A 25,056-nucleotide genomic window follows, 5' to 3' on the forward strand; every position below is an offset into this window, starting at 1 on the left:
TTATCTGGTGGAAATAAAGCAGCATTTCCATGCAGTTTCTGTTGTGTGGGCTGTGATGTCTGATCTGCCTTAGCTCAGAGCTCTAACTTGAGCTCACTGCAGTGGGGCAATAATACCTGGATAGGAAAAAATTACTGGAATGCATTCAGTATGGCTTTTTCAACTTCACTATGCAAGTGATTTTTGTAGTCATTCACAAGTTGATAGGTTTTATTGCACTGAAGGAACCTCTTATGTTAGCTAAAAATAACCACAAAGTCTCTTATATATTGTTTTTTTTTTTCCCTATACATGTATATATCTATTTTTAAATCTATTAATATATGTAAATGTAGATCCTTTGTTCTGTGCTTTTTCTAACATTGACGAAAACATTAAGTATTAGTAAATTGAAATAGAATTATAGTTGCAAGGGCAAGAAAATCTGGTTTAGTATAGATGACTTCGCTTTAAAATATAGCCTGATTCAACATGTGAGCTGGTGACCCACTGAAGTCTTTTACAGAAGTCAGTGTTGGTCTGCAAGCCATCAGTAGGTCAGTCAGTTGATGGCTTCCAGCCTATCTCTGTGGGTTAACCTCATTAATCTGCACAGGGATTAATGTGTGTCTTCAGGGGCTGTTCTGATGAGCTCTCTAGATTCGTATTTTTGGAAGCAGGATCAGGTGCCCAAGAAGTCAGAGGGGAGAATTTGTCGTCGTAATTCATTAAATATCTCTCTGTGTATGAATTCTTAAGTAATCAAGAAAAAACCCTCAGAAAGTGTAGGACCATGGTGCTACATGACCTGGGATTTATAGCATGCTAGGGGTTCCCACCGATTATGCCATGTTGTGTAACTGAGCTGCGTTACAGAGCAGCTAGAAGCAGGGGAAGAGGATACAAAGCCTCTTTCAGCAGAGATGAGAATGTCTTTCTGATAGCAGAAGTGAGGAATGTCCACTTGTTTCCAACGATTCCTGACTTGGATTGCTTCTGTTCTGATTTGTTTTTGCTTGGCTTCTGCTCACTTTGTACTTTCTGTCAAACCTTTTTCCTCTCTTTTCATACAGTGTCTCTGCAGCATGCTTAGATAGTGATGAATGGGAACCCTGACTCAGAACACCTGGCTGCAGTGAAGCTTTCCTTTAACGGTGAATAAGCCAGCTCATTTAAGGCAAAGAATTCATGTACCTCATTCTGCTGATCACGTTTAAACAGCAGTCTCATATATTCAGACTCCACCATGTAGGGGAAAGCTGCATATGCAGCTGATAATATACATTCCTTTGTTGTCAGTTGCTTTCAGCTTGGGTCTTTGTAGTGCCCCACAGGTTTTATTTGATATGTCACTTTGTTTTGTCTTTACTTTCCATGCTTCAGAATCCATAGGTATCTCCCTCCTCTTTTTGTGAAAGGAACTGAAGATGCCTTTCTGTGGCTCTGCCTGTGGTTAGTTATTTCCATGTGAAAGCTGGGACCAGCTTCCTGCTATGGGAGTACCCCTGCTGCCTGTTTCTGTTGCTCTCTACATGCATATATGTGCCTTGTATTGCAGAGCTTTCATTACATAGCGTGTGTTCTGGTTGTTTCTGAGTGGTTGAAAGGTGAGGTCTTAAGAGTTCAGATGAATGTGATGAGGGGAGGGAGGTAAAATTTGGTGACTGGAGGAAGGTGTGGGTTTTCCATTAGCCAGTGATGAGAGCTGGAAATGCCTACGTGCCACAGGCTGCTCTGAACACTTTCATGAAGATGGAGTGAATTGGCCTTGCAGGTACTTGGATCTATGATTTTTCTAGCAGAGTAGAAAAAACACCCTAGACTGAGCACTAAACTTTGGCAGGACAACTTAGCTGTCAGTCTTGTCACACATTCAAGTGCCTAGCCTAAGACACATGTAAACAGAATAGCCATCCTAGGGATGAAATCATGCCAGCACTCCGCATGGCAGTCTTGTCACCAAATCACCAAGCTGTCAGATGCCCACTGTGTGTATACATATATATATGTGTGTGTGTATATATATATATCAGCTGTTCTCCCACTCTATGGTTCACTTTTTACTTGACTAAGTTTTCTTGTGAGACTTTATTTCTAATTTACCTGTAGGTAAAAAGGGATCCATCTACATTCAAGGCTTCATTTCATAAAGTATCCTTTAAACACTTCTACAAAGCAGTTTTCTATGTTATTTTGGACACAGACTCTCTCTGTAGTTTTTACTAGTATCTTTTAAAACCCTTGTTGTTTCTGTCCAGAGGCTGGACATTTCTTATGGCTGCGTTTGCTTCCACTGTATATGCAACCATGATTCCTACTGCTTCTTGCAAGGTCACGCTGCTGGCGTTTTGCAAGCTCCTTCTTGGAGGATTGCTTCTGCTCGCTCCAACAGATCTGAGGCTTGTTACCCTTGGTACTTGGTGATTGTTTTGTTTTCCCTTTAGAACTTGAATTCAAATCTGGCCTGGTCTAATCTGCAGACAGAATGTCAAATTCTCACTGTTTTTTGGAAGTATTAATTATAGGGTGTCTTTAGAGCTTCTGATCCCTGCTGTAATCTGATCTCAAATTAAATCATCCACAGGTCTCCAAACCAGCTTGTTAACTCATCTGTCTCAAAAGAGTAAGAAATTTACTTAAGGCTTTTCCCTTTAGAAAGTTTAACAAGTGATATATCTCAGAAGTTTTAGGTTTCAGTAGTCTTTAAGTTTCTGTAGTGCAGTTATACTTGCACTTCTTCGTGTGACTGTCAACTGTGAAGCAAACCCAATTCTTCTGTCTGGCAACAGTGAATTTCAGTCATAGAGGTATGTCTTGGTACCTGTAGCTTGCCTACTAGTCAATGCTTAGGAAATGAGCTGAAGTGATGCCTGCGCAAACTCTATAAAGAGCAGAAAGGGTTGCTGATCCATAAGTCAGCTTGGAGAATCTGACCTTTGCTTCCAGGGTAGCAGTGCTACAGTGTTGGGAGAAATGATGGACAGAGCAAAGAAGCAGGTGTGAAAAACCAAGCTTATACCCAGTCCTCTATATTGAGAATTACAAGGACTTCTTGATGTGTGTAGACGCTTGTCTGTGTCCCGAAGACAAATAAGCAACAAAAGATAATAGGAAAAGGAATGACCTGATGTAAGCAGTAGCAAGACATGACCTATGTGAAAGTCATAGGTTCATAATTATTAACAGGCAAAAAGGAAATTAGCTTTGTAGAAGGCTGTTGCTACATCTTGGCATAAAGGAGAAAGAGCTCTAAGCAGAAGGCTCATCAATTGGCCCTCCTGTTGTAGGAAAGTCAGAAGAAATTACTTGTGTGTGTTGCTGATATGTAATATAAAATCTCCCAAAGTAACGAAGATGGCCACACAGGAGTAACATCATCTAAAGGTGTTAATACAGAAAAAGAGGTAGGAAGACTAAGAGGATGTGATAAGAATGTGGTAAAAGGCATGTTGCGTGCCAGTCCCTATAGGTAGACAAGATTTATAGAAATGGTAGAGGAATAATGAATTGATATATTAAAAAAACCCCAACAAAACACCCCACAAAAACACACACCCCACCCCCCCCAGCTAATCCCAGAACTTTTAAGCCGTCACTAAACTTGAAGCTGAGGGCAGAGGTTTTTGGTTTGGTAAAGAACAGCTTGGTGGGCACAGACTGAGATACCAGTCTATAGGGATGTGCCTAAAGTGGTAGATGTATCTGTAGTTCTAGCTACCTTATAGATGCTGATCTCAATAAAGTATCCATTTAACTTTAGAAGCATGGGGTCTTCTCAGACTGACTGATGTCACCTGTTAGAATACACCATGATACGTCTGTTCAGCATGGAAGATCTATGGTTCTGTGATCACATCCTGCTCGTTGAATGGACTTGTGTGGTACTGAAAATAAGAATCTCTTTATTGGTGAATGATGGACAACATGTACACTATACCCTAGTTAAGTGCACGCAGCTTATCACATCCATCTGTAATAATATGAAATATATACATATAAACAAAAACCCTCACAAGAAACAAAATAGGCTGTGCCAGAAACATCCCCAGTAGCCATCAGGGATCGAATATGTATTTCTTTTAAAATAATCTTCTATTTTCCTTTCTATGTCTGTACTCGAATGAAAATCGAATTCAGGCAAGGTTGGCAGAGCAGCACCAAAATACATAACCTGTTCTGAAGGTGAGATATTGGAAGAGAAATAAATTGTAAGAAATTCAAGCCCTGAGAGAGAGATTGAAGAGACACAAAGAGAACTTTGCATGCTCTGTGTGGCTGTTCTACCCTTCAGTCAGCCAAGCTCAGGGTGACAAGTTGTTGACTCAAAAGTCTCTGCAGGAATGTTAAATGGTTATAGTTATTTAATACATAGGCTCTGTTAAGTGACAACCTCCTCTTTACATCTTCAAAACACTTTTCAAGCATGCACTAGTTTGCAAGGCTGGAGCCTGCACTTTATTTACGGGCAGGCCTCAAGATCTGTCTTAAATCCCACAGTGGAGCTGAGCTGGGGAGGAGTTAGAGAGTTTCTGCTTTCACAGAATCACAGAATCCCAAGGGTTGGAAGGGACCTCAAAAGATCATCTAGTCCAACCCCCCTGCAAGAGCAGGGTAACCTAGAGTACATCACACAGGAACTTGTCCAGCCAGGCCTTGAATATCTCCAACGTAGGAGACTCCACAACCCCTCTGGGCAACCTGTTCCAGTGCTCTGTCACTCTCACAGTAAAGAAGTTTTTCCTGATGTTCATATGGAACCTCTTATGCTCCAGTTTACACCCATTACCCCTTGTCCTGTCACTGGACATCACTGAGAAAAACCTAGCTCCATCACCCTGACACTCACCCTTTACATATTTGTAAACATTGATGAGGTCACCCCTCAGTCTCCTCTTCTCCAAGCTAAAGAGCCCCAGCTCCCTCAGTCTTTCCTCATAAGGGAGATGCTCCACTCCCTTAATCATCTTAGTTGCCCTGCGCTGGACTCTCTCCAGCAGGTCCCTGTCCTTCTTGAACTGAGGGGCCCAGAACTGGACACAATATTCCAGATGCGGTCTCACCAGGGCAGAGTAGAGGGGAAGGAGGACCTCTCTCGACCTACTGACCACCCCCCTTCTAATACACCCCAGGATGCCATTGGCCTTCTTGGCCACAAGGGCACAGTGCTGGCTCATGGTCATCCTGCCGTCCACTAGGACCCCCAGGTGGTCCCTGCTTGCTCTTTGTAGCACAGAAAGAGTCTCAAATGGGTTGGCTTACTCTGGGGGTTGTGGCTGGTGAGCACGAGTTCCTTTTTACCTGTGATTATTAGGGGTTGTTCATTTAGAAGCTCTGCTATGAAGCTGTGGTGTACAAGCTAAAACAGCTCCTGCAGTCCCCACAGGGCAACCTGCAGATTAAGGGAAACCTAAAACTCCTTCATATCAGAGGGCCAGGGCTAAGTTATATTTCGTTGTTCACCCTGGATAAATGCCATTCTCTAATCTCTTTCTGGGAGCTTCACAGTTCTTACCAGGCACTGGAAACTGCTTGCTTTCTAAAAGCCTGTTTTAGAAAGTTTGGAAAACTAATGATCCATAACAATGGTGAAGTTTGGATTTGATTCATGTCAGAGCAATAAATATGTTTGAAAATTGGAAGTGAAAATTCACCCTTCTGTAAGTCTGGCAGTACCCCCCACCCCTTTAAGCCTGTTGACTTTAGGGAAGTATAACTTAAGGAACCTATGACTTGTGTACTTTAATCTCTGCTGAGAAGCCCAAATTTAGGCCCTGCTCTTTCAGTCTTGGCTGTAATTATTGTATGCTCCTTCCTCAGATTCAGTCCCTCCTTCGAGTTCTGTGACGTACTCTGAAGAATTTTGCTTCCTTTGTTTTGCAGCTGACTTCCAAATTGCTGTAATCTGGTCAGTATTACATGATTATTTCAGCTTAGAATATCTCTACCACACAATTCACGTGCTTTGTAATTAAGTTACATTCACAATGAAAAACTAGATCCAAACAATGAAAGGCAAGGACAAGACTTGATCATACAGCTTGGGGGAGGAAATCCAGCAACACCCCAAACCTCACCATATTAAAGCTCTAATTTTTTTCATGTGTTTGGTTCATTTTCGTCATCAGATGTTCTTCTTTCCTTCTTCGTCTTGCCAGCAATGCAGTGAAGTATTTATGCTTCAGATGTGCTTTGGAGAAACTATGATTTTTGCAAGGTGAAATTGCCTCTTAGACCTCTTGCAATGCCCTTTGGTGTCCCTTTATTCTGGAAGAAGAAAATGTTAGCTCGGCAGAAGCCAGCATGAGAATTTAAGACAGTTCAGGTACATTAAAGTCTCTTATACTCACAAATTCAGAGTTTTTTTGCACTTAAAGGGCTTCATTCTTTTATGAATAGACATAGTATGTAAAAGTCGAATACATTCAGCACACAATGAAAAATACCTTTGTTAAGAAGTCGGGCTGTTAGAAAATCCCCTTAATACTGGGAAAATATCAAGTTATGTGACAGTAGTTGCACATTTTTGAAGCATGACCAAGTAACAGATCAATTGAAGCATTTCCCTACCCTCTTGTTCCCCCTACCCCCATGGAACTGGGAGGAAATGGATCCTACACACCCACCCATTCACAAAAACCCTGGCAGGAAGCCAGCTGCCCTCTCTGCATCCCTGAGCTAAGCTCTGGTCTCTTTTCCCCTTCTCTTACTCCTCTTTGCCTGCCAGATTTGTACCTGTTTCAGTAACAAAGGAGCTCTGAGGCCTTCTCACAGAGGTCCCTAATACTGCTCACTATCAAATCCTCTTCCCTTTGCTTCCTAAAACCTGTGTTTATGCTGGACCCCAGTTTGTCAGGAAATGTTTTTCTCTTTAGCTGTTACTTTATTTCCTGATTCTCCTTCAGGTTTCTCTGTTCTTGTCTGTTGTTTCAAAGTGTCTGTGCTGGCGTAGGCTCCTGCCAGCAAGCAATGGGGCAAGGGGAAGAAGTTCAAAGGCCCTTGCACACATCCATATGCCAGAACTTTGCCAATACGTCTTCCCCAGCTGGTTTGGCAGCAAAAGTAGAACCTGTTATGGAGGCAGCAGCCATTGCAAGCACTCCAGATGGTGTGGCTGGAGCAGTGTGGTGGGATTTAAACATACAGTTCAACATGTCTAGGGGTTTCAGCCTGAAGCTGTCAAATGAAAAACAGGATGTCCTGAATTGTCCCCATAGTGATTCTCAGCTGCTTTGGGAATGTGGGTTTTGGAGCATGTCCAGAGTCCAACTCCTGCCACCCCTCATCCTCCTCCTTTTTTTCGTCTTTTTCTGTGGTGGGGTTAACACCATACAACGCGGCACTGGGATATTAAATAGAACATTGGCTGGAAAAGCTTTCCGCAGCAGACACCTCTATATTTTATTTGATGGGCTGGAAACTCCCTGGCGTGTTTTAGTCTCCAGTCTGCTAAGGGCTGGTAAGGTATGAGCCTCTCTAAGAGGGTGAATATGTCTGTGGATGTTGGAGTGCCTCGTACAGCCATGCCCCACTTAAGGCACTGGCTCTGCAGGAGTATATCAGATCATTGTGTGGTTCGTGCATGGGAGATGCAGCTCCCAGCCTCTGGGAGAGTTTCACTGTACTCTGTCTGCATGTGCTGGCTGCATCTCTTATGTGCAGGCAAAGCCCCAGCAGGCTGGTGTGTGTGTGTGTGTGTGTGTGTACCAAATGTCCCTGGTCCTGGTAGAAATGCTTTTCTTAAAGAGCTGAATACGCAACACAGCACTTAACTAGCCCAAAGCAGCCTTGTCCATTTTTCTTCCAGGCCCCTGTCAGGCCCTCAGAAGTCATTATGTTTGGAGTCTGCTGCATGCTTCACAGGGTTTGTGTGAGATGAATGAACTGGGTTCTCAATCAGACTTACTTCAGTCTTGCCATGCATACTGCTGGCCATCGGTGCCAATCAAGAGTTATTCATGTCCCCATAGCACAGGTCTCATTTCAGTGTGATCTTCTTGCTCCTCCTTACCTGCTAGCTCAGCACCAGGGAACAAGGAGGTTCCCTCTGCTCAAGGCACACAGCTTCAAGCCAGGGATTTCTTTCTGCTGAGCTCACGTGTGCAGGAGAAACACCATCCACCCGTGAGCCAAGTTAAAGGATGAACTTAATTGGGGATTACTTACAGAGAGTTTGCTGCCCCCCCTGACCCTCACCCTGTAATGCACAGCTTGGGAGTGGGGAGAAGAGAGAGCATGAGGCTCTGGTTTTCTCCCTAAGCCTGTATCTGAAAAAGAGACTCTCCCTTGAATATTTTTTCCCCAAAAGCAAATTCTACGCCAGATCTGTAATGAGATACAAACAGGAACAAATGCCAAAAGCAAAGGCAGCCAAAGGGATCTTTTAATCTTGAAAACTGCTTTCCCACCTGGCCAAGAAGGCCCTGCATGTGCCTGGCACGATGTGTCAGCCCTCCCCGAGTCACCCGTTAGGGCTGGCTGGGTGCTCAAATACTGACTCTCAGCTCCGTTGGGTCCTGATTGTTGCTGCCTTACTTTGACCTTCCCAGTATCTTCATTTTGGTTTCTGCCAGAACAGACCAGCTTTGTGTCCGAACAAGGGGATAGTTCCTAGTTCTTCTGAAACACTTTGTTTTGGTCTCAGATTCTACTGTACCTCATCACAGGATTCTTCACTGTGCTCATTGTTGGTGATTGTCTCTGTTGTTGGTTCCCCCCCAAGTTCTACCCATGACTTAACCAATGAATCTGCAGACCTAAGAAAAACAGCTTTCCAGCTCCTACCTGCTTTAGCCATTTGGGATTTTTCAGCGAGTTCTGGAGATCCATTTTGGTGAGCCGAAGAAAATGCTAAATGTATTTGTTGCTGCTTTGAAGCCTTGATGGTGTTTGCACATGAGAAGGGGACAAACCCTCTTATTTGCTCTTGGGCACTAAAAGGCAGCTTGTGCCGCCACTAGTGTAAACATGAGTGAAGTGTTGCCATCTTCTTTTGACTAATGGGAGTATGTCACCAAGAGGAATCTAGGAGCACAGGCTATTGTTGATGCTGCTTGTTCACATTCCTCTATCAAGAAGGCTGCTGAGCTCAAGCGTGATTGAGAGTCTCTTGAGGATGACCCTAGGCTTGGGCATCAAGTGAGAGGTCATTTTTGCCAAAGAGATGTCACCCCAAGTTAAACACTTGGAAAAGACAAGCCATGGTGATCTCTTGTGGAGCTAAAACAGAGACCTGCATTTCTTCAGAGAATGCTTGTTATATATTTTCACTCTTTAAAATACGTCTGCAAGATGCTCACACAAGTTGTTCTCTTTAGCTTGTTTGCGGTTTTTACTGCTGCAGTATGGGTAGATGAAATGAAGCTAATTGCTGACTGCTTGCGTAAAGAAAGGAACAGAAATAACAGTTGCAGAGAAAAAAATGGGATTATGCTTGTCCTGTGTTCCTAGGACTCTTCTCTGTGTTTGTGGCTCAAAGGATGCAGGATTTCCTTAGATCTGAGCTATTCCGTGGAGCTTTTCCACTGGTGGCAGGAGGGTGTTCTGTATTTGGATGGAAAGCTGTGGTCTGTTGGCTGGTGCCTGAGGTGGAGCTTAGATTGATTGACTCCAGCACCTTGAGCCATCAGCCCAACAAAACTGTGTGCTGTTTGGTAAGCATAACTTCTTGCAGAAGCTGAGCAAGATCACTCTTGAGTAAAATTTAGGTGTCTTTTAAATACCAGGGCAGGCTGATGCATTTCCTCTTTCATTCAGGTGGTCAAACAGAAGGTAGAACTGGGACGTGTACACGCAAACCGTTCTTTTGTTATTGATACATGGAATAATATGTGCAATAAAGGAATAAACAGAGTTGCTGTCTCTTAAGGCTTGTACTACTCACAGTTGTTCCTACCAAAGATGCTTTAAGGACAATGGCCAGGCACATTCCAGCTAGTAGCTGAATGTGCTAGGGAACAAAAAAACTGCAGCGAAGGATTCACTGGAATGTTGTAAAAACCAGCTTGTATAGAAGTGGTCTGTTTCAAGTTGAAGATTGGTGAATGGCGTAATGAAAAATAAATTGTTTTTCCCCATTTTGCATTAGAAAAGCCTCAGGCCAGAAACATCTTGAAAGAAATGGATTTGTTTTTTCTTTTTTGCCCTTCTGAATGGATCAGAGTTACTTGGGAAAAAAAAAAAAACAACATCATATTGTTTATGCATAACCCACAAGAGCACCAGGGTTTGGAGTCCTATTTTTAGTGTCAGTAAGTCAACCAGCTTGGTACGCTGGGAAATCCCCAGCTCCTGGCACCTAAAGGTTAATATTATCAGCTCTCCAAGAACTGGTTTAGAAGATATTTTAGTTCCATTAGCTCAGCTTGTGTTATCAGTTGTAATAATAAAGTAAATTTACTGCCTGTATTATTGTAGCCCCTCAAAGAGCTGGCTGAGATTGTTATTTTCTCTAGTTCATGCTGAAACTTAGGGGTTTTATTTCCACTTTAAACCTGAATTCAGTCTTTCCACTAAAAAGCTTGGAGAGGGTCTGTCTACCTCATGTGTTTTAGTAAACAATCTTCATTAGCCCAGACAGATCTTAAAGCAGAGTGTGGAAGAATCCTCAACTCTTAATAGAGAGGATGAAAAATATCCATTGTCCAGGAAGCATTAAGTAGTAAAAAAATCATTGATACGTGATATGCAATTCTGGTATGGACCAAAACCTTTAAGCAGCTTTTAAGATCATCACAGTTAAACCCCACAGATTTTAATGCCAGCAGATACCATTTATAACCAAGATGTACTGTCCTGCTATCCCCTAGGTATTCAGAATAGGAACTTTGTGTATGTGAGCATGCGAAACACATACCTATTGAAAGATCCTGTACCTAAATACCTGCTCGTTTGTGGTTTTGTTGAACCCTTTCATTTGCTCACGGGTTATGGAAGCTGGGAATTCCTCATTTTCCAGCTTTTCTCTGCAACCATAACAACTGGAAACATGCATGTGGGTGGTTGGGGGTTCTGATTGGTAGTTTTTCTTTGTAACTTTTTTAAATGAAAGCTGAGATTCTTACTTAGTGACATGACTGAAAAGACTGGAGTTAAACAGCAAAACACCACTGAAAAGAAAAACAAGATTCATGATAAAATCCCAAGAGCTAGCTACACTGATTCCATTGAAATGAATGATAAAAAGTCATTGACTTAGCAGAGCTTAATTTCGCCCTAAGAATGAAAATAGATGAAATTTACGTTTTGAGTCACTGCAAGCTTAAAGTTATGGTTGCCAAAGTGTCTTAACCTTCATGTTCATAACTGATAATACTTGATTGCCCCTAATAAAGTTGTTATCTGTTCTTCTCCTCTTTATATGATAGCTGGCATAACACCAGTACTCTCACAGCTTGTGAACCTTCACCCTACAGCCAGGTCCTGTCAGTCCCTGCTTATAAACTGAAGGGGTTTTAGATTTTTGGTTGCTTATTTTTGCCTGAGAATGGATTTAAGAGCTTATGAATAGTTGATAATTTATTTTTTTAAGGTTATACATGGTAAGGTTTAAGATCTGGGCATACCATGGGTCTGTGCTTTTTGACTGATGCCAAGAGATGCTGTCCCTTCAGCTTCCTGTGATAGCTCCAGAGACAATGATAATGATGGATGTGGTGAGAGTGCCTTTACTTGTAATGAGCTGCCTCAGTGTCCTTTCCTTCAAACATGCAAATGTCTGTATTTTGATTAAAGCTTTCAGTTGGCACAAAGCAGTAAAACCAGCAGGGTGTGACAGCAAACTGCGAGGTGCTCTGCTCTCTTGAAGGGTGTGTTCCCTGGTTGGTGGTGAGTGTTCTCTGGAGCTGCATCGGCACATGGAGGGGAGAGCAGGGGATGGAGCCTCGTAGCACTGGGTGCCTTCCATTGCCTCTCCTCTCCATGTCTCATTGTGTTCCTCCTCCTTTCGTACTTGTTTCTGGGGTTTGAGTGTCATGCGCTCCTGAGGCAATTGAATTGCCATGTTTAATTTGTCCAGGAAGACAGAGCTTAGTGCTTTATCTGGTGATAGCAGCCTTCCGGTAGCTAAACGGACTACAAGAAAACTGATGAGGGACTTCTTATGAGGGCCTGTAGTGACAGGACAAGGGAGATGGCTTTAACCTGACAGAGGGCAGATTGAGATGAGACATTAGGAAGAAATTCTTCCCTGTGAGGGTGCTGAGGCGCTGGCACAGGGTGCCCAGAGAAGCTGTGGCTGCCCCATCCCTGGCAGTGTTCAAGGCCAGGTTGGACGGGCTTGGAGCAACCTGCTCTAGTGGAAGGTGTCCCTGCCCATGGCAGGGGGTTGGAACTGGGTGATCTTTAAGGTCCCTTCCAACCCGAACCATTCTATGATGTCTCAGCTGTGCAGCTTTCTCACTGTTCTGTACAACTTTCTGTTGTGTGCCAATTTAACAAATCAGTTAACAATGGAGGTACATAAACCTTTTAATTGCTAAGGGTAAAACTTACTTCCCTTTATGGAACTAAATATGCCAAAGCAGGCTACCAAACAGCACTGCTTTTCCAGTTTAACAGGTTTAGCTGATGTTACTGTATTGCTACCAACTTTATTATAGTTTCATAACTCACCTGCGGCTGGCAGTGAACATCTTGGCTTTTCTGTCTGTGCCTGTGCAGCCGCAGTGATAGTCATTGGGGCTCTCAGCCCTGCAGATAATCTCTTCAGGGTTATCATTCACTTACAAACAGACGTGTGAAGTATTTGTGGAAAGGCTTTTGAAGTGGCGTGGCAGGAGGATGCTGCCCGGAGCTGCAGAGCAGGCGGTGTTTACACAGGGGCAGAGGATTTCTCTGCACCGAGTGGTTCTCCTCAAGTGCTCGTATTCTGCGGCTACGCTGTTTGCCTTTCTAATGAAGTGAACTGTTTGTTTGAAATATGTGGTAGAAGGTATTTAAACAGAGACTAAAGTAAACTTTGGGGCTGTTCACATAAGCCATGCATATCTGGTTTGTGAAGCGAAGGAAAACAATTTGGCTGCAGCTTACCTCTGGGAAGGGCAGTTAGGAGCTGTTTAAACAACGAGCTGGGCTGCAGCCTCTTAGGGGTTTTCGGTGATGACTGCTGCTCATGTGGGCATTCCTTGGGATGCTGCCTCGATGGAGAGCTCAAAATTACTGCCCTTATTTAAAAAGGGGATTTATTCATTAACTGTGAAAACTTGGGTACATTCATATTTGATTAAAACCATCCCAATTAGACAATGGACTGTTGAGAGCCAACATGTGCTCTTGCTTTTATAACGTCATTAGTAACTCAGAATCTCCACTTTGAAATCAGATCGTGCCCGAGTGTGCAGACATCTGTTTCTGCCTAGCCAGATGGAGGTCAGCAACATAACTTAAACTGCTAATCCTCATTGTGGAGAGGGGAACAGGAATCTGAGGAAGGTAGTAACAAATGAACTTGGATCTTGCTCCTGGCAAGGCACGAGGTATCGATGGCTGATACAATGCTTGGAACATGCGCTGCACAGCTCTCTGGTAATAAGTTTTTGCCTAACCGCAAGCAGAAGTTCAGAGAGCAAAGGAGGGCTGGGCAAAGTGATACTCTTTGTGGTTATGGCATTACAATACGTCTTGGAGAACCTCGCTGCTGTTCCTGGGCCTGCCACAGTTGTGCCTAATGGGAGCGTTAGTCAGCTGCGGAACAGGGTTTCTCAACAATGGCTGGCAAAATGGAGATCTTGATGGCAGGGAGTGCTTTTCACCCCCTGTCATAGCACAGAACAATTAAAACCCATCGTGTGGGGAGTTCAGAAGCAGAAATTTCCAGCCCTGTCCAATACAGACCATATGTTTCTATCCATCATTTATATTTTTTGGTGGGGAAGAAAGCGCCAAGTTAGTTGGGACTACAATGCTGCATCCTCTGGTATTGTTTCCTTGCTCATTCTTCTCGGGAGTAAGGGGAGTCACAACACTTGAGACTCCTTGGGCTCAGCATAGAGATTAAAACAAACAAAAAGTTCTTATACTCCTGGAGTGCAATAAATATGCTAGAATTTCAATAGGATCCAAACAAGTGACAATAGTAGCATTAAGAGCTGGCAAATCCTTTGATGTTATTGACCAGAAAAGGACTGCTGTCGTCTCTGTCATGAACATTTAAACTTTTGACCTCCAACCTTTGTATCAAATGGCTTTTCCATATGGAGGGTTACTATACCTCTCCGAGTGCCACTGCATTTAGTAGAGCATCAAACACTTCACTGGCGGGAAACTGATGCTTAATGTGTTGGAAAAGCTCCAAGATTGCCAGGGGATGGGACTGAGAAGAGCTGTCTCCTCTTCTTCGGCCAGAGGGTAAATGAAGTCCCCCATTTTGCTATAGCTAGATTGCAGCTATAAGTGGAAACACAGAAGGGAGGGAGTGTTGTGTCTTGATAGGCAGGGGACAGATACCTTAAGTTATTTTTATTACCATCTCCTTTGCTGCATTTTGTGCAAACATACACCTGAAAGATGGGCTTTTACAGGCTTGGGAAGTCTTCATGCTTGTGCCACAGAGCTGTATGGGCCCAAGTCTCGCAGCTTGAGCGCTGCTTGTGGTGAAGTGCTGGCTGAGGGTCAGGGGAAGGGGTTTGCAGGTATCCTGGCCTTCTGGAACGTGCCAGGAGTATGCAGAGCATGAGAGGCCACACTGACCCACACCACAGGTCTGTATGGCTTGGTATCCTCTCCAAGCAGTGACCAAAAGCAGATGCACAGGAGTTAATGGAAGAACATGGCAAGCGATTCTCCTCTCCTTTTGCCCCTGAGCAGTCTCCCAGCTTCCCAAAACTTGCAGTCTAGGAATTTCCTGGTCTGTAAGTGGTTTCTATGCATTCGGACCATTACTACATTTCTCTTCTGTAACTTTTCCCTGGAGGCCATTGAAACTCTCGGTGTCTAGCTCTTTGTGGCAGGGAATAGTGGTATGGTGCCTTATCTTCTTTTGGACATCTTTCGTCTGGCTCCTTGTGTCTCCTCACAGCACTCTTGGCTTCTCCTCTAGGATGCAAAGAGAGAAACGAAAAGCAGTAACCTCTTTATTGCCCTCTTAACCACCCAGAGGGGCAGAAGGATGACTCCCTCTTCTCTCATATTTCTGGGGCTGTGCTCCACCGAGTCCTACATTTTATCCCATCTTATCCCTTAATCACCAAGCTGAAGAACATAGCTGTGCATAGGCAGGTAATGTAATCTTTTCTCTGGTCTGCCTGGGCCGGAGGAACTGATGCTGTTGTAATCAATTATGGTAGAGCCAAAAGGCTTAGAGACTGTGGCCCTGTTGTGTTAAGTACTGTAGACAGGTGAGGTAAAGATGGAAACTGCCCTGAAGAGTTTGCTTTTGTGCTGTTGCTATGCAGACCAATCTTTGCTAATGCCATGGACGGCTTTGTCTGCTACTGCGTTTGTCTGTTCCTGCCTGTTCAGAACTCTGCTCTTCCATCTTTTTCCTCTCATTAATGCGAGTGTTTTTCCTCCCTGGTGAGGCTGGAACTACCCATGAGTCCATGACACTAGAGTCCCAGCAGCGAGTCCTGTGTAAGTAGGAAGCAGTGTGGGCAGGAATGCTCAGGAGATGCTGTTTCTGCAGGTGTGTGCCCTTACTGCACAGCTCTGATGTAGCGTCTGCTTTTGACACATCACACTGCTAACTCGAGGCTGTCTTCAGGGGGTGGAAGGACCATGAGCATTAGTTGAGGTGAGGCTGTTGACTCTGATTTTTTGACTTGTGTTTTTAAACAAGTAATCTGACATGTGTGCCCTTCATCCCGTTTCAGTGGGGTACCCACTTATAGCGGTGGTGCTAGCTGTAAGTGGGTGATGTAAAGGCTTGGCTGCTTTTGGTAAGCAACACTTAGTTCGCAGAGCAGGAGAAACATAGGCCAGATCCTGCAACTGTGTCTGCAGAGAACGAGAGGGGATGACGGTGAATGTGTTGATATGACTTTGTGAGGAACTTCCCATATGCTGTAGAGAAAAAAGGCCTTTGGTGGGGAAAAGGAAATGGGGGGGATCTTAACAATAATCCTAAAAACCCGAAAAAAGCGTGGTTGTATCTAAAGCTGATACTTTATATATATATATAAATACTTATTAATATATTAATATATATAACATTAATTAATATATTAATATAATAATATATTATATCTATATTAATAATATTTATATTTCATATAATAAAATAATAAAATATATAATTAAATTTTATATATTAAAATATATAAAATAATAATAATAAAAAATATATTAAAATAAAAAATAAAAAATATATTAAAATAAAAATTTTATATAATAAAATAATATATAATATTTATATATTATATATTAATATATAATTATATATATTAATTTAATATATATATAAAGTGATACAAAACAAAGAAGTTTGCTCTAAACAAGCTTAAAAAAATTATCATAAGCAAAACCCTAGAGAGATGAGTAAAGAATGAGCAGTTTTAGGTAATTAAACCACTCTTTTTAAAGAAATAGTGGATAAAATACTGTTCTTTATTGGCACTTTTCACTGGAGAGGTTCTGTGTCTCAGCAAGGATGCCTCCATGTTATCGCTGGGGCACAGGGAAGTAATGTAATTCGACTGAGGCAAGTTTTGTTAACAGTAGTTGCCTCAGAGCGTGACTAGAACAAGGTAACTCAGATTGACTGGAATATTGGCAATATGACGTTATCAAACATAGGCTGAATGAGCACTAAGAACACATGTCAATAGGGCAAATTAAGGGAACCTACCATAGTTTCCATCTTCAGTAATGATCTGAAACACAAAGCATAAAAATGAAATAGAGGGAAGAAACTCTTGAAGAAGCTGAGAAGAGGATCAGAGAACAAGGAGGAAGAAAACAGCTTAAAGTCAAGTACTGAGCAATGTCAAGAAGTAATAATCAAGAGTCAGTTTGTGTTGCCTTTGCTTGGCTTGAGTAGTGCCATATTTACTAGAAATAGTAGGGTAGGTCACTGCCACATAGTGAAGGCACTCGCTCGTAGTTGGAAGATGAAAGGTAGCGGTATTTAAGACTGTGTGTAAGAAACACATACCTGTACTGGAAAGAGGAATTTGCAGAAATAGGTTATTTGTATTATAAATTTCTAAGGCTTCCCCTTCCTGAACGGTGTCATGTCAGCCTACATGAAAACCTCATGTCCTGGAGTGCAAGGGTGACAACTGTATATCTCTCCCAAGCTGGAAGAAACCCAGGGAGCAAACCCAAGTGACTGATTAATTTAGAATATGAACATAGAGATTAAAGGATGCAATAAATGTATACTACCGAGTGGCCTGACGGCACACATGATAACTGTCTGCTCATCTGCAAGAGCTTGAAGAGTGTAAACACCACAGAAGGAGAGTAATTGCTAAGGATGGTACAGAGAGAAGATAATAATTATGAATATTTGGATGAAACTTTAAAAAATCAGGTTGAACAGCAGGCAAAAAGAAATCTCTCCAAGTGTTCATCTGATTGTGCATCCCATAGAATCTGAACTGGTTTAATATCTAAAAATAGGCATAATTGATCTAATTATACTTTTCCCTCTCTAATTCCTATCATGCCATAAATTACTCATCAAAGCTGCTAAGTATAACCTATTTCCAGGTCTTTCACCCTATGGTCCAGACCATCAGCTGCTGGAAATCTGTTTTAGCTACAGTGATCTTCATCATACTCTACTGATACCTAACTGAGGTTTGGCCTTTCAGATAGCTTTTAAACATGATTCTGATACACAGAAGAGTATGCAAGTCTCCAGAGCATCCCTTAAACAAGTAACGTTTGCAGACTGACTCACAGTGCTGATAAGAATATCACCAAAGCTCATTGAACGACCTGATTTGTCTTTATTTGTTCCCACACCAAATCAGCATCAACAGAAAGATATTTCTAGGTTTTTTTTTCCTAGTTTCTAGCCTTGTTACCTCTCCTTAGCCAAACTTACGTTTGGACCTGAAAGGTATTGGTCATTGCTGAGTTAATGCATGCAGCTGATAGCAGGGCTTTTGAATGCCTCTGTTGAGCCATAGGGAATAACCAGTCTGTTGTGTGGCAGCTCGTTGTTCCCTCTAGTTAGGAAACCCACCTTAAACCTCTGCTTAGAAGTAGTTTGGAGCAGAGAGCTTTGCTGTGAGATTTCTCCTTTAGTTCTCTCCAGCATGGATCAGAATTTTTCTTGCATATATTTTCATTTCTGTAATTTCTACCTTGTAGCTCACCTCCAGCCCCTGGAATTTGCTGTGTGTTACAGCAATGGGTATGCACGTGTACATAGGTTTGGATAAGTTGTGTATATGTTGTGGTTATTGATCCAGTTGCTGCTCATGGAGGAGGAGATGTTATGGATGAGATCATAGAATCATAGAACATTTAGGTTTGGAAGGGACCTTAAAGATCATCCAGTTCCAACCCCCTGCCACAGGCAGGGACACCTTCCACTAGATTAAGTTGCTCCAAGCCCCGTCCAGCCTGGCCTTGATCCTTCCCACACATGTGTAATCAAAGTTAGAATCATAGAATCAACTAGGTAGGAAAAGACCTGTAAGATCATCAAGTCCAGAAGCATTCCAGAGCAGCTGGGTGAAACCACTTGTCTAGGGCTGTTAAGCGTTATACATGGATGCTTGTTTTGTTTTCCCTCATTACTGGAGGGGAGGATTTTTTAAGCAGTGGAGGATGCACTGATGTGTGGTGGCATGAGAAGTTAGGGGGAGCAGCAGCAAAACAGCAAGAGCAAGTGTGTTGCAAGGCAGAAGCTGAATTATTTTTTCACTGCAGAGCCCATTGGAGGTAGTGGAGGGAGGGATTTCTTTTGTCAGCTTCCTGGCAGAGGACCATTTGTCATTTTCCTACAGAGACCACATTATTAAGTTTGTTAAGAAATGCTGCATAGGATCCAGAGGTTATGAAAAAGAGGAGCTGTGCCAAACTAAGAGCCAGCTATGACAGAGGAAACAATTTTCCCTCTGAGTAACAGTGTGATGAGGTTAAGGTGTCTTGTCATTGTCTTCTGAAAGCATGGGCTGCATGCAACCATTGCTCATGTTCATGAGGGTTTTCTAAGGTTGCTTATTGGGTGAAGCAGTCAGTGTTGTTTAGGTGGAAGAAGCTACTGAGGTGTGGGATATTCCTGGTGCATTTCCAGCAATTTCCTATTTGTTCTCCTGCAGACTGTGCTGGTGGAGTGCCTTGGCTTTCCTGATCTAAAAGTGTATGTCCTGGGGGGAATGTGGGGTGGCAGTGCTGTGCCCACCCCACTCATCGGGCAGGTTCATGACTGCACAAGGAGTCCTTTCTTCACTTACCAGTGAGTCCATCACAGTAGAAACAGTCATTTTTAAGTCACTGGGCTGTGATGAATCACAAATGATGTTCTTAAAAGATTCTGAGACTCCAAGGTATTTTGTACGTGCAATAAATATATTTATTACCCTGCGAGTCTGTCTCTTACAGCTTTTTTGTTTCTCTTTTTTGGATGGACAAACAGCAGAGAGCTCTGGTGTTGGTTGAATGGATTTGAGGAAGTAGAGTTTAGTATTCCAGAAGGCAGTCCTGCACCTCAGGCAGCAGAGGTGCAGTGACTGGGAGGAATAATAGAGCGTTCAAACTGAAATCAGTCCAGCAGTTATTTAGCCAATACCTGCAGCAAATTTGGCCTATTAAAGACCTCTCAGTGCCAGCTGGTGAAATCATTTCCAGCCACTTTTGTTCCAGCACACCGATAACTGCTCCTCCTTCTTGTGTTTGGCACAATGGTTGTTGTGGAACTACTAAAAACAATAAAACATGTTCCCACAAGGTGTTTAAGTTTACAAACTGAAAAGTGGTAAAATGGATGGCAGGGATCTAAATCTTCATTTTTGGTTTTACAAAGGTAGAGACTATTTTTCAGCCAACAAGGGGCACAGAGCTGGATCTGTGCTCTAGTTTGTGAGGTTTGGCCTGGAACTCCTGTGGTTCACTTTTAAGATCAGTAGTGTATAGGCTGTGCAAGCACAAGCAGAGGGTGGGGAAGGGAAGTCTGATCATCATTAATACACACAGACACATGGAGGGATGTTATCTGATTGAAGACTGTGTTTTTATCTGAAAGTGTTCTATCTACTGTATGTTATCGCATTCAACATTACTGTGATTGAAACAGAGAGGGCTTTGCAATTAAAAATCCTTTTTCTCTCTCTCCCTCTGTCCATTTCTTGGCTTTATCCATTTATTCCCCCCCCCCCTTTTTTTTTTCTTCTCATTTTTACATGGCTTTTTCTTTTTCCTACTTAAAATCTCTTCCTCTGTGAAGTCAGGTGGTGAGTAGTCACATCCATGTCAACACGATGGTTGCCACATTGAAAGTGTGCATGTGCATGCAAGGACACATGGGGACACACACAAACACAAAAAGCCTCCTAAGAGCTGGCTGTAGCACATCAGTGGATGATCAGCTTACAAATAAGCAGTGCTTCAGATGGCAGCCAGCCACGCTGAAGGGAGCAAAACCCCAGCCACCATAGGGAGACTCTTCAAAGCACACGAAGTTTAGTGCATGCATTCATGTGTGGCTGGGGCTCAGTCATTTTTCTTCCTGATTAAAGCCTCTGTATGAGTGTACGTAGAGAACATAACTCACCCCTTTTTGAAAGAGAGCTAAACCCCCCCCAAAGACAACATGTGCTCTTACTGAGCCATAATGCATGCTGTAATTAAAGAGAAATCCAAAATAAGATCTCTGCTTGGCAAAAAGGAACCTGGTTCTTGCCATAAAACCTTGCAATACCATTAAGTTCAGATCAGTTGAAGCAAATGTATGTGAAGAAACAGTGGTGCCCTTAGGGACTCTGCAAACCTGAATATTAGAAAATTCCCATCTGGTGATCAGCTTACGAACCAAAGGAAGTGTAGAAGTTTGCTGGCAAACTCTTCAAAACTGCTCTGTGTATTGAAAAGACATTAGCAGGAGGCTATATTTTGCCTGATATTGTTACATCTGGTGTGAAAGCTTGGTACCACCGAGTTCAGCATCAAGACCACAGTGAATTTAGGCGGGAAGGAGATTTCACCTTAAATGAGGTAACAGCTGAGACAGAGTTTTGCTCTTGGCTCAGTTCTGACATTTAATTTGGTAAGATGATCGTCCTGAGGACAAATCTGATGAGGGCTTCCCGCGTTGGGCTTGAGTCCTGGGTTTGCCTGCCCTGCTCTCAGGACAGAGGTGCAGGCATTGGGGCCACACCAGGCGCGTTCAGGTCAATGCAGGCATTTTCAGCAGTAGCAGATGTTTTCTTGAGGACTCAAAAATGCAGCCTGTCATTTCAGCAGCCATCTTCCTCAAGGGTTTGGCAGGGATCGCAGGGAGCTGGAGCAAGTGGGTTAGCTGAGGGCAGGGTGTTTTCCTAGCCTTACCTCCACAGGTGAACTTTCTAAGCGTAGTGGTCCCCTAAGTTTGACTTACCCTAACTTAGTAAAGCTTGTTTGAGAGACTACAGAAAAGTTATCCTTAGCTTCAGTGAGCTTTGGAGCAGCCCAACCTCTTTTGTTGTTGTCTCCATGTTCTGCACAGCACCACTGAGCCAGCTGGCATCATGTACCTTTCCACCAAGTCATGCAGTGAATTGCTGCTTCCTGCTGCATCTCATCAGACTTCAGGTTTGCTGTTCAGCAGCAAGGACCATACCTGTCGCTTCTCTGTTTCTTTCCCTTGATGCTGCAGTAGAGCCCGAGGCTGCTGACTTTCAGGGAACAAGTGTAGGTCTCTTCTTTCTTCCTGTATGGGAATGATTGTAATTTGAGGCAGATGATCCTATTCACTTTCTTTAAGAAGGCAAGAAAGGTTCATGAAGAAGAAATAAAAAGGCACATTCAGCACAACAAAAAGTCAGCATAAATTGACGTATTTCCCAGAAAATCTGGCAGTGCTAAAACTGATGAGTTTGTAGCATTTCAGGCGGTTGCATCTCCCATTTTGTTTTGAGGAGACCCTGTTAGCTATGCAGGAGACAGGAGAGCATCCAAAAGCAGCTTACAGTAGTAGGTAGCAGAGAATGCAGAAGGCAGCACAATCTACCAAGTTCAGCAGCGCACATGGAATGTGCTTTAAGTTCCAGTGCCTTGACTTATCCTTACAAGTTCTTGAAAGTAGTGACATTCAAGCAAAGAACCAGATACTATTGCTGAATTGGAACTGAGGGCTCCAAATACATAAGCAGCATCTGTCTGTCTTGACTCCTGTACTTAGGTCAGGGAGTCTTTGCAAAGGTGTAATTGAAGGATTGATCCAGAAAGCCATGTTTTCCTTTGAATGTCTATAAGAAAACTGCCTGGCATACGTTGTGGTGTTTTGCAACTAAGCCAGAAGTTTTAAGAAGTTACAAATGATAGTAAATAGCTTTCCTAGCAGAATAGGAAGCTAGTTTGTTGATCCGTTTTGGTGAATGGAGTTCCTCTTTGCTAAGGGTGAGAGTTTTGTCTTTGCACTTTGAATGAGAAACCGTAAGAGGTTGTTAGAGTATCCTGTCTTTGGCACTAACTTGCCCCCTGGTTTTCTAGATAGATAAAGCATCTCTCACAGCCAGGAGTCAGGTAGGTCCAGATTCAATTCTGTCCTGTGAGCACTCTGTCTCATTCTTTACTCTGCTGCAGCGTAAATAATAGTGGCAGAATGTAACTGTAATATTCTGATGGTGCCTTTAATGAAATAGTTACTGGGTGGGTTATGAACAAGCAATGTGAAACTAGCTACAGCCCGAGTTACTGCTTTGCAAACTTTTTACTGTGTATTTCCATATAAATACATGTCAAGCGATTACATTTTTATGGAGTTTCAAGTGAAGCCCTGGCTGATGGCTGCTTTGGCACATTTCTGTTTGATCTAAGAGTCTTTCCATATAAATATTCAATGTTTTTCAAAGTGGAGTGGTTTTGAACCCCCAAGCACGTAGAATTTACTGCCTCTGTGTTGAGGGCTGACCCAAACACAGCAGAATTGGAATTCCCTCTGTAAAATTGACTCCACTAGTTGTGCACATTATTCTCCTTGTCTCCCATTTAGCATGTTAGTCTGCTGACAGTGGAGTACACAGCACTTAGCAGCTGGTTTGTGGAACCATCAGTCAGGAAATTATATGATAAATAGGAGGTAGCCAGGTTTAGTGGCACTTTATTCTGCTTCAGCAGTTTTAGCCTGACTTTGGGAAAGTCATCATGTGGTTTTTCTTAAGGGTTGCAACAGGAGATGGCTGCAGTGTGGTAACTTATTACACATACACTTGAGTTATGATGTTCACCAGCTGTATTGCTCATGTGTAAATAATAAACTGTGAGATGGATAATTATGTTGGGTTTTGATATGCAGCTCTGCTCTGGTCGGTGCAGGGCTGATGGAGACAGCTCCCTGTGCTGTGATGGAGTACGGCTGTTTCCCAGATGGAAACTGCAAACAAGATGCAACCAAGATACACAAAGGAGCCTAATGTGGGAGGACTCTTAAAGGTGTTCTCGAAGATTTATATCCCATAAATACAACTTTTTGGTGCTCTGTGTTACGTAGGCCCCACAAAGGGGAATACCCTTTTGGGTCTTTTAATACTCGTTTTCTATTTCCCAGATAGGGAAAGGTAGATAATCACATTCAGGAGGGTTGAATGGTGTCTTGCTACATAAATCTTGGAACTGCTTTTAATGGATAGGTGCTCAGGCTGGGTAAGGGTGGGACTGTGAGGAGGTTTGGTATCCCCAGTGGGATTGCTTGCTTTGACCGCTGGAGCCTGTACTGTCTGACATGCACAGGAGTGACAGAATATGTGGTCTTATCATACCAGTGAAGCATGGAACAGGGCAGGCAGGAGGGTGTGCTAAAACACACTTCTCATGCCCCTTTTCCCCCTTCTGCACCTTGGTGGCTTGTGAGGAATGTGTTTCAGGAGGTAGCAGCAAACATCCTCCGCTCGGATAGTGATGGTGTGTTCACAGGGGTACCTGGTCATCTGTGACCCACCTTTTCTTTTAGAGAAGCTTGCAGTAGATTGCATGCCAAGGTCCAGCTGGTGCAGCAGAACCAGAATTAAAGCTATTGTAAGCTAGTAGTAAGCCACAATTCTTTTTCATTGACGGAGCCTTAAACCGTGAGTCAGTAAATGGCAGAAATGTGCTGTGGCTGATCACATGCTGGTGATGTTTCACAAAATCCAGCCATGCAACTGAACAGGCTGTGTCAAATGTTTCCAGGTTTTCCTGAAATAGTGGGAATTTTCCCTCAAAATTTACACAATTTCCCCTCCATCTCCTCCATTTACTCCCTCAGGGCCATGAGGTTTGTTCCTCTCGTTCTTTCTCCCACTTCAAAACAACCAACCCAACTTTTGACAAACAGCAAGGGGAAAAATGCTTTTGTATTTAACCATCTCTAGCTGGCGTGAGGGAACTGCTTTCGCAGATAACATAATCTGAAAGGAGGATAGCATTTTTGCTGAATAGAAAAGGCAGGAAATGCAAGGAGAAGATAACATCAGGATGCAGCAGGCAAAACCCAAAATAGGCTTGGTTTTACTGCTAGGGCATAACTAAAGCTTTCTTTCTAGAAGCATTTTAATTCATCTGTGACATGACCGAATATCTGTCCGCCTCAATATTTGGTGTGGGATAAACACATGACTTCATCCAAAGTGGCAATCGGGTAATAATTGGGCAGGATCAGTTTGTTTTGTGCCACTGGAGATGCTCAGGATCGCTTTTGAGCAGCTAAATAGGCACTAACCTCTTTTGGGCACACAAGTCACACGGGTGTGCTGATAGGTAGAGCCGTGGTCCATGTGCCTTGTGTCCTCCAAAGCCGGGAGGCAATCATGCTGCAGAAGTGGTGGGCTGCTGTGGGGCGGGGGGGAAGAGCCTGTGGGGCAGCAGGGGCACATTCCCCCTTTTGTCAGCCTTGTTACTGAGGCTCTCCCAGAACAGCAGGGAGCAGGAGCCCTGGCAGCTGCAAACCCACTGTCCTGTGGAAGCCTTCGAGGAGATGGGGCAGGGGAGCTTACTGCAGCATGGGGACAAAGA

At 43.2% G+C, this 25,056-nt stretch overlaps 1 protein-coding gene across 2 annotated transcripts in view; it reads left to right on the forward strand.

Annotated features, from left to right (window-relative positions):
- Positions 1-25,056, forward strand: part of GLI3 (GLI family zinc finger 3) — a gene marked incomplete at both ends in the record, with an annotated part of 193,606 nt that overhangs the window by 73,662 nt on the left and 94,888 nt on the right. The gene's annotated exons all lie outside the window — the stretch shown is intronic.

Source organism: Psittacula echo, assembly GCF_963264785.1.
Source record: "Psittacula echo genome assembly, chromosome: 2".
Lineage (NCBI taxonomy): Eukaryota > Metazoa > Chordata > Aves > Psittaciformes > Psittacidae > Psittacula > Psittacula echo.